This window comes from Epinephelus lanceolatus, chromosome 14, assembly GCF_041903045.1.
Source record: "Epinephelus lanceolatus isolate andai-2023 chromosome 14, ASM4190304v1, whole genome shotgun sequence".
NCBI lineage: Eukaryota > Metazoa > Chordata > Actinopteri > Perciformes > Serranidae > Epinephelus > Epinephelus lanceolatus.
In genome coordinates this window covers 7,183,248-7,196,190 of record NC_135747.1, presented here as the reverse complement: position 1 = coordinate 7,196,190, position 12,943 = coordinate 7,183,248, and the positions used below count along the sequence as shown (strand labels likewise).

Here is a 12,943-nt window from a genome sequence, read left to right as displayed (position 1 = left end):
CTTTTTTTGTTAAGTACATAACTCCACATGTGTTCATTCATAGTTTTGATGCCTTCAGTGAGAATCTACAATGTAAATAGTCATGAAAATAAAGAAAACGCATTGAATGAGAAGGTGTGTCCAAACTTTTGGCCTGTACTGTATTTCTAAACAGTGTGGAATGCTCACATGTGAAAGAGTTGACGGGGGAGCACGAGGCAAAGATAAAAAAAGACAAAATGCACATCAGTGTTCTGAAAACAACAGGAAGTTAGTTATTGTAGTGTGGCCCACTGATTTGGCCTGCTTATTAACACAGTCAGCAGCAGCAGTGGCAAAAATGTAAATACAGGCTTAACAAAACGGGATTCTTGCTCACAGTAAACTCACTGACTCCATGACAATATCATTCTACCTTTACCCCAAAGCCCCTTGATTACAGAAACTGTAGTTCCAAAACTTAGACTATGGTTACAGGAATTGTAGGGATCAGGATTATCTGAGGGGGTCCCACAATGTCAGAGTTTAGAGACCTCTTCAATGACATGAGACTAAAAAGTGGAAAAATGTCCTCTGAAGAATGGACTTGTTAACTGAGATAAGCCTTACAGCTCTGGTCAGAGGACTGAACACTCTGATTGGTTGGCTCAGCCATGCTGTAGGCAATAGTGAAGTATGTAGTGTAGAGCAACTGCATGTTCCATCAGTAGAGACCACCTCAGGCTGACTGACAGACCAAAGTACAAGTTATTTTGAAGCTCACAGAAAAGGAGTCATGGGGGATTTACCTCATGTCCTGGCTTTTCCATCAATCTTTCAAGGCACTTTGTAGCTTTGGTGCCTTCATCTGCTTTGATAATAAAAGTGAATATTATAAGATTTATAGGTGGAGTTTTTTTTTAAACCAAACATATGTTTTATAAAGTACAGGCATTTGTTCCTTCTGAATTTGGCATTGTTTGCAGTTCCCTTTGATTGTGATGAAAAGTCTATAATTAGTTGATGATGATGAGAGTTATCCATACATTTATCATTACTATCTATCTTTGTCATCATCTAGATACTGCTGCTTTCATGTGTGGTAATCTTCTGAGAGAGATACTTGCCTGACAGCCTGTTCTCGACCAGGTACCATCCCCTATGAATATAATAGCTAGCAGCCATTTTGTCCTAGAGAACCACTCCACATTAAACCGGATTATTTTCACCTGCAGTTTGGTTAATAACAATGTCATGGTGCTTAATCTCAAGTTTTCTTCTAAAGGCAGACTTTCAAATTTGTGCTGTAGAAGATAATCAATGTCATTCATGGTGATGACCATGGCTATCTTCTTTAAAAGAAATAAAATACAGGCAAATGTCAACTACTTGACAAGTAGAAAAAAAATTGTAGTGGTATCGAATTTGTACCATCTACTGGATGCGTATTGCTGTTTCTCAACACTCGAGACACTTGACACTTGACAAGTGCAGAGCTATCCTCACATCTCGAGCCAAGAGCATTTAAAACACCAAATAAATTATACAATATTCTTTTGGACACTGACCTGAAGTGGCAGAATAATAATAAATAACAGCAGCAACTGAGGATGTTTAATATAATAACTCTGCTGCCTACTGGCTGCTAACAGCTAACTAGCTCTCCCTCCAATGGAAACAGTGTAAAGATACACCGTGTTGTGTATTTGCTAAATTCAGTTTGTCATTTGTTGAGTGATAGTTAGGCTATACATGCATATAAGAATCCCTTTGGTCCCGCAGATCTATGCTCATCCCAAACACATTTGCTGTTGTCACAGTGGGATACCATTAGTCTCGAGCCCTGACTAGCTGATACTAAATTCTGTTTTCTGTTTTTGCAGAATGTTGAACTTAAAGTAGCAAATGAATCGGGATGTTTGTGGAACTGTAACACTGCATTGCAAACTCTCAGTATGAGGAATATTTTAATTTACCTGTGGCCGCAGCAGGCCACCTACAGCTGATATTTGGTGGCCACAGAATTACTGCATATAATCTAGTGAATATGAATAAAATGAGAAAATTAGTAAAACTTTGATTTCATACTTAATTGTCCAAAGTACTTTAAAAAAAAATAAAAAAAATATTTCAATGGAGAGAAATCCTCCTTTTGTGAATTGCATTAGAGCCAGCAGTCCTGCTTCTGAATGATCAGAACTAACTGGTCTGAAGCACAATGAACACTATCTCTGGTAGAAAAGGAGCTGGAGCCTTGGAATCCAGCAGGTTTCAAGCTATTTGCCTGAAGGACATACAGGAAGCCTCAGTGTGACAAATATTATCTGCGATGTTATGTCTCTGATGCATGTTGCTTCAATTACAGAGTAAAGTTACACAAACACGTCTCCTTTTTGAAGTTTGTTATGTTTCAGTGTTTCTTTCTCCCAGCTGGTTTGGCTACTCTCATGTGTTCCTGTAATCTGTGTTATCCAGAGCATACTCAGTGTGATTTCCTAGCTGGACTGTATTGATCTGCCAACTAATCCAGTGATTAGACGAAGCGTTTGACTGTCAGGATATTGTACACAGTGGGGATGAAGGCTTCATTTCAGACAGAGATTATGGTTGAGATTAGCAGTTCTATAACACAGTACACTTTGTAGCCTGTTTTTGTGCAGTTCAATTTCTGCAACTGTGTATCTTCAAAACAACACCTGGCACACTGGTACAGATAGTTGAAGTAAAATCACATTTTGTTGTCACAAAGAGTCCGGTATAGCATGTACATTTCAGTTTCTTGGAAGTCATACAGGGTGTGCTTAGCCCATGTTAACAGTTGAGCAGGTGTGATACAGTATCACTGTATTCAGTGTTGCTTTGTAGCCAAGAAGCCTTCTAGTAACATAGTGCTGACAAACAATAAGACCTTGACTTGGCATCTTGTGTTTATCAGTGTTTAATTGGAAAACATTGTGTTTAAAAGGAGAAAACTGATTGACAGCAGGGGCTAGTAAAAGGTATTCTGGTTTCAGATCTCTTAATTTTGACTCACATTTCAAATTTGCAGCATTGTTGTCAAGACCACCTAAACCAAGACCAAGGGCCTTTTTACACCTGAAAGTCAAAACCAAGGTTCATACTTTATTTACATCATATGCATTTGATTTGGTTAATTTGGGGTTCACATTACAATTATGCAAGCGCACTAAAGATCTATACATGACATACTTATTTCCTGTTGTCACCTACCTGAGCTGTGTCTTCCTATACCTGACACTGATTGGTTTATAGGCGGGCTCCTTCTTGCTTTTGTATCTACTCTTTCTCATCCTCATAGAAAATAATTGAAAAATATCAATGTATTTGTGAGTATACAAAACTGACTCCTTATAAAGTTGTCTCTTCCTCTCCTTATGTGCTACCCCAGCTCATTTAGTTATTTTATGTTATGGTTGCCAACACCTGTCTACTCTGAGCACAGCCACTGTCACAAGGCGTTACACTACTCTTATCACTTGACCATAGCCTGCCAACACTTCCTGTAAGGGTTCAGTTATACTTAACTTTGTACTGCCCTCATACTTCCAAGCGTCCTTCATGTTGACATAGATACAGCCAAAAGATGGAACTAGAAGACAGAGTCAAAAGTTTCACACAACAACAAACATGGCGATGGTGGAGGAGGTCATGATATTGTACCTTTTAACAGACACAGCATTGTAGACTAGACTGTAAGGCCATTAAATACATTGCAACACATGGATGGAAAATTCTTTTCTCTATTACTTATTTGTTCTGTTCCTATCTTTTTTAGATGTCTTTGTTGTCTCTTATGGTCTTATCTCCCCTGAACTATGCTATACTGCCCCCAAGATCTCCGGTGGTACTGCTCCGTTTCATCCGTATCTTTAAGCTTTCAGAAAGTGTGCACAAATACGGACGAAATACAGACAGAAGACTCTGTCTGTGTTTGTATACTATCCTAACGTTGCACAAAAATAGGCCCTAATTGGTCTTAAGGTCTGCACCATTCAAGAGATGTTTTATACCAGAAACAAACCAAATCATGGTTCAGTTTGACCCAGACTGAGACCACCTCTCTGTCACGCCTGTCATGTCTAGACTGTGGTCCGTGGAAAGTTTCATGACTTGTCACAAGAGGTCCCCAAGTCATGACCAAGAATAGAGTGTATCAAGACCAAGATAAGACCAACACTTTAGGGGTTTGAACTGCAATTTTATTGCCATACACATATGTATGTTAAGAAATTAACTTTTAACTAACCATTTTCATCAAACACTACTTTTTTGCACAGGCAATTTAGTAATGTTTTGCAGTTGTGGTCATGGCGTCTTGAAATAAAAAGTCCTCTTTGCCTGAGATCTATTTAAATGAATAACTCTTGACAACATATTTCTTCAAGTGTTGAAGAAATATTCAAAGTTTCTTCATGTCTAATTTTAAAGCTCAACAACATTTACCTGGTGTTACAGTATGTTTCAGCTGTCCATCAAGATATGTTAAAGGGTGACAACCTTGTGATGTGAATGGGTCGAAAGAGAACATAGCAATGAGCTAGAGGAGAATTTAGTAGCAAAGTGACATATATTTAAAAGTTGGTGGAGAGCAAAACAAAGCTCACTTTAACAATTTAATTAGACCAATTACATGTCAGTTTTGTTGACAGCTTGCTCCACTGCTCCCAAGCGGTCAAAAAAATCAATTAATTCAGTAGTTTTAAAATGCTACAATGGTCTTCATCTTGACTGACATTAATATAGGTGGGACAGTGGAAGTTTGTTCACTACTGACCTGTCATGTCTGTAAAAGTTCAAATAAATAAATGTCATGACACAAAACAATGCACCTAATTTCTATGGCATTTTTGCTTATTGTTTAATGCTTAGTGTCTGTAAGTTCTCTTCAGATAAAATATACTGACTTGGACCAAATTAAACTAAAATGACTTGAAAGTGAATTGAAAAGTGCTTTGGCTGGGAACTGGATATTTTAAATTGGCTACATATTGTAGATTGTAGAAATTGAATGGAATTCTTTAGTGGCAATTTAACTCTTTTTAAAAAATGGATACATGGCATAGTTTGAACAGCTCTTTATAGCACATTCTCACAGCAGGGGATGACAAGACTCACTAAATTCCAGCAAATGAAAATGTACACTATCAGACAGGAACATAACAGCCTGTCAGCTCAGTGAATCATCGGAGGTCTATGAAAAATGATCTGATGAAGAAATCACAATGGCAGATAATGTTCCCTGACATGTAATGAGGGTTGCTCTGGCTAATGAGGCTAAACAAAACAGAGAAAACAAAGACAACACCAACAAAATGATATTGAATCTAGACTGAGGGAAAAGTCTTCAATGTGGAAAATTACTTTTCTCCTGTGAGCGATCCAGAATTTTAATATGAGAAGCTGCAGGGATGAGGTGTAAGGCTAAAGTCTTAGAGGAGGACTATAGAGTTGGAAAGGCTCCAGGATATTTATCTTTGAATCATCCTCCCAATGAAAAGACTTGGAAAGCAAATAGATCCATAAATACACAGACGGGTGTTCAGGAGCTTGGGGCTCTGTAAGCGAGATGAATTTATTTATAACACTGCTCTGTCACTGCAAATGAGATAAGGCTGCATAATTGAAGTCAGGAAGATAAAGAGTGTGAGATACATCCAAAGGTCTTCAGAGAATTGTTGTGTCCTGTTTATGCTGTTAAGCTTTCATCAGGTTCTGCACAGTAAGAACAGTGATGACTCCACAGGCCTCTGGGTTTGTTCCAAGAAGCTGATTTACTGAATTACATGGAAAACAATGAGTAACAGCAAGAACAAAAGGAGCTTTTTCTTTAGTTTTGATGCTCCAGACTTGAGCAGCAGTGGTGTTGTCAGGCCTGGGCATCCAAGGCTTCAGCTCTGAATGTTTTATAAATAGCTCTGCATCTAAATACATAAGCTATGTGTGTGCATATATATGTGTGTGTATGTGTATGTATATATATATACAGTGGTGGAAAAAAGTTTTCGGACACCCCATGCATTTGTGAAATATTGCATTAAGAATCACTCTTAGGTCTTCAAGTGCAATTTCTTTTAGTACAGTCACAGCCAAAATACTAAATAAATCCTAAAAAAGCCATTAAAAACTTAAAATTGATTGGTTCCATAAAAATACATAAGAAATTTTGAGTATTGGGTCATTTTGGTACCAGTGATGAAGGTCATTCTTTTTATTAAAAGACACAATTTTTGTTGCCAAGCTTCGTGTCTACATAAAGCCATCACATTTGAAAGTTCTTCAGACACAAAAATGGCTAAAACAAGGAACCTAACGCAGGAAACACGCCTGAAGATAAAGATTCTCAGCCAGGAAGGGTATAGCTGCCGCCAGATAGCCAGGAAGTGCAGATGCAGTCCTTCAGCAGTTGGATACACTCTGCAGAAATACAGACGAACCAACAGCTTAGAAGACAAACCAAGATCTGGGCGTCCAAGGGTTTCTTCAGCAAGAAATGACCGCATCCTGATCCGCATGTGCAGGCAAAACCGCCAAATGACATCACAGGAGCTTCAGCAGCAGTGGTCAAACCAAACTGGTGTCCAGTGTTCCACCCGCACTGTACGTGGCCGACTTTTAGATCATGGCTTAAGGTCCTACAAGGTCCTACAAAGCTATCAAGAAGCCCCTGATCAATGAGAGACAGAGGTTAGCCCGGCGTCGTTGGGCCCAGGCACACAAGAACTGGACAGCCAGGAATTGGAAGAAGATTTTGTGGTCAGATGAGTCAGTTTCCAGCTTTATCTTCCTCCTACTAATGTGAGGGTACGCAGAAGGCCAGGCGAAGCATTATCTCCAGCATGTACAGTACCTACTGTCAAGCATGGTGGAGGCAGTATCATGGTTTGGGGATGCATGAGTGCTGCTGGTGTTGGTCATCTCACTGTCTGTGATGGCACATTGAACTCTACCAAGTATTGTACCATTCTCGAAACCCACATGCTCCCTTCTGCGCGTGCACTGTTCCGTTGAGGTAAAAACTGGATGTTTCAACAAGATAATGGCCCTTGCCACACATCCAAGGCCAGTAGAACTTGGCTGCAAGAGCACAGTATCCAGGTCTTAGAGTGGCCAGCTCAATCCCCGGACATGAGCCCCATTGAAAATCTGTGGTGGATTATCAAAAGGTCTGTTTCAAAGCATAAACCAAAGAATTTAGAAGAATTAAAAGCAGTAATTCAAGAAGAATGGGACAAGATTACCCCTCAACAGTGTGAAAGGCTCGTGGGGAACATGCCAGTCAGGATTAGAGCTCTACTACGTGCCAATGGCAGGACTACTAAATATTAATTTGATGATGTGACGGTTTATTTATTTTTTGTTCAGTTTTGAACACATTCTCTCTTATTTGTTGACTTTGATACCGACAATGTTGAGAACTGACATATTGAAACTGTCAAGAATTTAGTTTTGTTAGTTTTTCTTGTAAACAATAAACAAAAAAAATATAATTTGTATTTGTTTGTATCTGTCTAACGCAGCCACACCTTTTGAAACACAAAAAAGATTTTTCCACAAATATTTCATGATAATATTTGAGATTGTGTAAAATTTTAAGGGTGTCTGAAAACTTTTTTCCACCACTGTATATACATATATATATCTATATATATATATTAATAAGAATAGGCCTGATAATAATGACAGTAATGAGAAAAACCTGAGACTGACTAATTTGTCATTCCACTCATGCATTAAAGCCCTTGGAAATAATAGAAAACACAAGATTTGGGGGTAATCTGTGTCATTCAAGCAGTGTGATCACATGCAAAAGAGAGTGCACAAGCAACAGCTTTAATGTTGCAGCTGGTAAAGGTGGAGTTCATTTTAGATCACTTACACACTGCTGGGTAGTTTAATCTATGAAATAAGTCATCATTTATGAGTTGATTATATTTTGTATCATCAATCTGACTCTTCACGGTAACTAAAGCAGACAAATAAATGTAGTGGAGTATAAAGTACAATATTTCCCTCTGAGATGAAGAGGACTATACATTTGATGCAGCATAAAATGGAAATACTCAAGTACAAGTACCTCAAAATTCTCTGAATTTTAATGATAGCCATTGCAAAGTATTCTTCTTCTATTCAACACTAACAACTATACTAATATTTTTACCATCACAGTTTTTGTTTAGCATGCTCCAGGTTTAACTTAAACATTACCGAGTAATTTATTTATTTATCTTTCTCTGTGAATAACATTTTTGCAAACAAGAGTAATACACATTTGTTCATGCATGGTCCATTAAACATATTAAAAGGGGATATTTTTCCTTATTTATGCTGTTTGGTGGCATAGTGGTACAGCATTGTTGCCTCACAGCAAGAGGGTTCCAGGTTTGAACTCAGGGTGGGGTTGCCAAACCTGGGTTGGGGGATTCAAACCCCAGGGTGGGGGAGTCCTTCTGTGCAAAGTTTGCATGTTCGTTTTCTCTGGGTACTCCGGCTTCCTCCCACAGTCCAAAGACATGCAGGTTAATTGGTAACACTTAACTACCTGTACAGTAGGTGTGAATGTGAGTGTGAATGGTTAGGCCCGTTTCCACTGAAGAAGTTCCTGGTACTATTTGGGGGGCAGGAACTACTACAGGAACGTCCTCTCGCTCGGCCCTCTCAACCGTCGTGTCCCCACTGAGAGAGTGGAGTAGGAGGAAGGTTCCTGTAAAGTTACCGGGCTCTGGATGTGATGTAATCATTGCGCAACCATTTTGACCAGGGCGACGTAGTGGCGTAGGGACGCTGTTAGCCGATAGCGGTGTCTGTAATAACTCACTAAACTCACAAAGCGGCCCGTGAAAAAAATATTTTTTCTAGCAGATGTCTTAGTTACAACATGATTGAGCTAACTGGAGTAGTTTCATGTTGTTTCCGACAACGGGAGGCTTTTAACAGATGACGTCCTGATGTTAGCTTTGCTGCTGCTGTTAGCTGTCCCTGTCAGCTGATGCTTTCTAGACATTGTGATTTCCCAAAACTGAATAAATACCACACATAGCAACACAAAACTGCTTTGCTAGCTCAATCACGTTGTAACTAAGATATCCGCCAGAAAAAATATGTTTTTCACGGACCGGTTATTGAGTTTGTTTACATAGCAGTGGAAGCTATGAACGAGCTAACCCTCGTCTGCTGAGTTTTAAAAATGCCGGCTATTTTGTTGCTCTTTCTGTTGACGTCACATTCCGCCTTGAGTATATCCAGTCAGCACCAAGTAACCCCCAGGCCCCAGCCAGGAGGTTTTCGGGGCTGTTCTGAGTACCTACTCCGTTACAGGGACTTGTTTAGCCCCTGTAAAAGTTCCAGAACTCTGTCCTTCGGGGGTGGTTCCTGCGGTGGAGACGCGCACCAACGGCCCTGGCCCCGTAAATTTACCCCGAAGTTCCTGCGGTGGAAACGGGCCTGTTGTCTGTCTCTATGTGTCAGCCCTGTGATAGTCTGGCGACCTGTCCAGGGTGTACCTTGCCTCTTGCCCAGTGTCAGCTGGGATAGGCTCCAGCCCCCCTGCGACCCCCAAGCACATGGGAAACTGTACATGTGCTTGTATGTACCTTTATAGAAACTGGGAATACCTCTTGGGCTTAAGTAAGAGCAATGTAATGGAACAATCTGAATGAAAAAAAGGTCAATTTTGCAATAATTGTTATTATATACATACACCATAGGGGGCTGTGGGATCTTAATAAGGAGGAAGTAATGCCAGTGTTAACAAAACACAACTGTCTACTGTCAGCATGCATCATCAGGGGCTTTAATTTTGATTTCATTTTTATTTTATATACTTTCTTAACCCTCATCCCACCAACTGGGGTCCCCACAGACCCCAGAGGTATACTTTTTGTCATATCTTAAAGGTGCTTTGTTCTATCATTCCAATTCTTTATGACTTTGTCAGTCATTTTGTTCCTAATGACTTCATATCATTGTTTTGTGTTTCTGTTGTAATTTGCACTTTTTAAAAACACAAATATATACAGAAATAAAATGCATAAATTCATAATAAAGTGTTTCATGACTATCACATTAATTATTTATGTTTTATTATTCAAGATGTGACTATAAAACTATAAAACTCCACCTGCTGCTATGGATGTCCAACATTCGGTTGGAAAATCAACTCGGAAAAGGTGCTGCCTTTGCACCAGAAGTACAGACAGGAAGACAGCAAATGTTTGCTCCTCCTGTCACATGCCAGTATGCCCTGGGCACAGCATGAGCCAAATTGTGTGCTATTACTGCCTGGAGTGTGCAGTGTTCATGGGTTCTATGGCAACAGCGTTCATTTATGTTACTGTTACGGTTGGAACTGAAAATTTGAAATCTGAATTACAGTTACTCAATATTTATTGTTCACTGAGAACAAGGTCTTTTGTACCTGCACTTTTGTTTTGAAAGACAGAATTAAAAATGGTTTGGACTCTTTTATTTATTTTAGCTATTTTACATTGGGGTCAAAATGACCTCATATGGTTTCACCATATAAATATAACACAAACAATGTTTACTTGAAATTCCTGAAAACTAAGTGATACCAGAATCAAAGGGGCAAATAGGCTTTTGAGTACTTAGGTGTATTGCACTTGGGATAAAAGCTGCAATTTTTATTAAAGAAAATAAATATTTTATGCAAATTAATTATTAATTAATTCATTGCAACTTAATAAAATAAATAAAAAAAATAAAATGATAATAATAATAATATGTTTTTTTTCTTTCAGATGGCCTTAATTACATAAGTAATAATGGTCTGACAACAAATAAGTTAACATTTTGCTATGATGGTTGTTTGCTACAGTAGTTTATTTTTGGGGTCCCTGGGGACCCCAGTCAGTAGTTACTGTATGTAAAATATGTTGGTAGGATGAGGGTTAATTGCCTTGGGTAAATTCAATGTATTGTCATATACATACACACATATGCAGAAACAGGACTTATACATGCATTAAGTGGAGAGATGTCAGAGTGAGGGGGCTGCCCATGAGAGGGGTCCCAGGCGGTTGGGGGGTTCGGTGCCTTGCTCAAGGGTACCTCGGCAGTGCCCAGGAGGTTAACTGACCCCCCTAAGCTATCAGTCCATATATTTGGTCCGGGTGGGGACTCCAGCGACCCCCCAGTTCCCAAGCCAAGTCCCTATGGACTGAGCTACTGCCAGTTAGGACGTTTTTATTGATTACTGCGGAGGAAGAGGATGATTTGGCATCCACTACTGTAAGAGTTGGTTTGGGCTACAGTCTGCTGCCACTGATAGGCATCTGTTGTTTCATAAATGCTTCACAGTCATGGGTGTAGGTCACTGCCATGTGTCATCCACTGTCTACTAAGATCTGTATTTCCTGAAACATTAAATTAAGGATGCACCAATTTATGAGCCATACATAGGTATTGATAAATATTTGCCTCATTGACTGCCATCACTCTACTGGCAAATAAGATGACATTCACTGACAGTGGCCGATGTTTCTCTGTTGTGTTACATTAATTTTGTGCAGGGTAAAAAGCATTATCCCATTGTCCCACGGACAATTTAAAATTGAAAATTAAAATATCTTCTTAAGGATAATAGGATGCAGTAAACTCACCATTCACGCATCAGAGGACACACCCTATTGTTTCCCTGATAATGCTGCATTGTTAACAACAAATCCATGTTGAAATTGACAGGAGGCGAGCTAGTTAGTATTAGCTGTTGCTGTATGTCAAAATGTGTTCCCCGAATAGTGTTTCCCTCCCGCTAATGTGTAGTGCCTAGCTCGGTGGTTGGGGTAAGGGTTAAGTGTTTGTTTCAGGTTTAGGTAGGGGGGAAACACATATTGACAAAGAAACAGCCTTTAACACAACACTGGAGCTAACAGCATTGTATTGAGTTACATCATGATGTGTCCAAGCTCTATTCCGTAAAAATGAATATTAGATGAAGATAAAGTATAACGTAATGATGTTTTTAAATGTAATCTAGTAAACTTTCCTTTTCGGTGCAAAATTTGAATAAATACAGCTGTTTGAAGAAGAAATTTGTTGATGTTTTCACAGCAATTTATAAATACATATTAGAGAGGCATAAAAGAGGAAATAAATAACACCAAAAACAATGACAACAACAAAAAAACAAACATTGGTATTCGTCTCATTCTTGTGAGCGTCATATCTTAAGAACATCTGAAGAAAATGTCTTAAAATTAAGACAAATGTCCACTTAGACTGAAGAAAGAATTTGGTGGCCGATTGATAAAGTCACTGTGACCACACAACATGTGATTTGGCCATAACTCAAAAAACGTTATGCTAGTTATGACAAAATTTCACACAAATGCCTAATAGGTTGTAATAATGAAGTGCTAACATTTTATATCCAAAAGGTCAAAGGTCAGCTTCACAGTGACACCATAATATTCTGCAAAAAACACCAGCCATTACTCAGCTTTATCTCTCGGGAACAGAAGGGGAGACATTTGGTCAGATACTGAATCAGTCACACTAATCTTAGGTGTCCACCTTGAAACTGTGCTGATTGTATAGATCTTGTATAGATGTGTGTGAAGCATTCATATTTTCACAGACATGGTTGCAAACTGTAAGAGAAACTTGACTGGTACACAGAGGCATACAACTGCAGGGTGATAATTGTAGTTATTTGAAAAATATCGGCCCAGAATTTTACAATCAGTGCAACTCTAATTATCATGCTTCCAAGTATGAGGTAAATGCTGAAAATCACCTGTATTCAATTTTCTATCCTAGAGTGGACTTTTTAGGGGAGACCAAAAAGCAGTAAATATATGTACAGGCTCCTCTCCTTGTAGTTGCTGATATATGACAATGAACTTAACAACCAAGTCCACAGGGTGTTGAACAGAATAGAGACCCTCTGTGTCCATCATGTTCAATAATACCACACTGACTGGTTTGAGCGTAAAAGATAGAAGAA

The 12,943-nt window shown here is 39.0% G+C and overlaps 1 protein-coding gene across 1 annotated transcript in view; it reads left to right on the top strand.

Moving 5' to 3' along the window:
* LOC117251243 (inactive dipeptidyl peptidase 10-like) overlaps positions 1–12,943 on the top strand; it is a 252,023-nt gene that overhangs the window by 132,185 nt on the left and 106,895 nt on the right. The window lies entirely within an intron of this gene.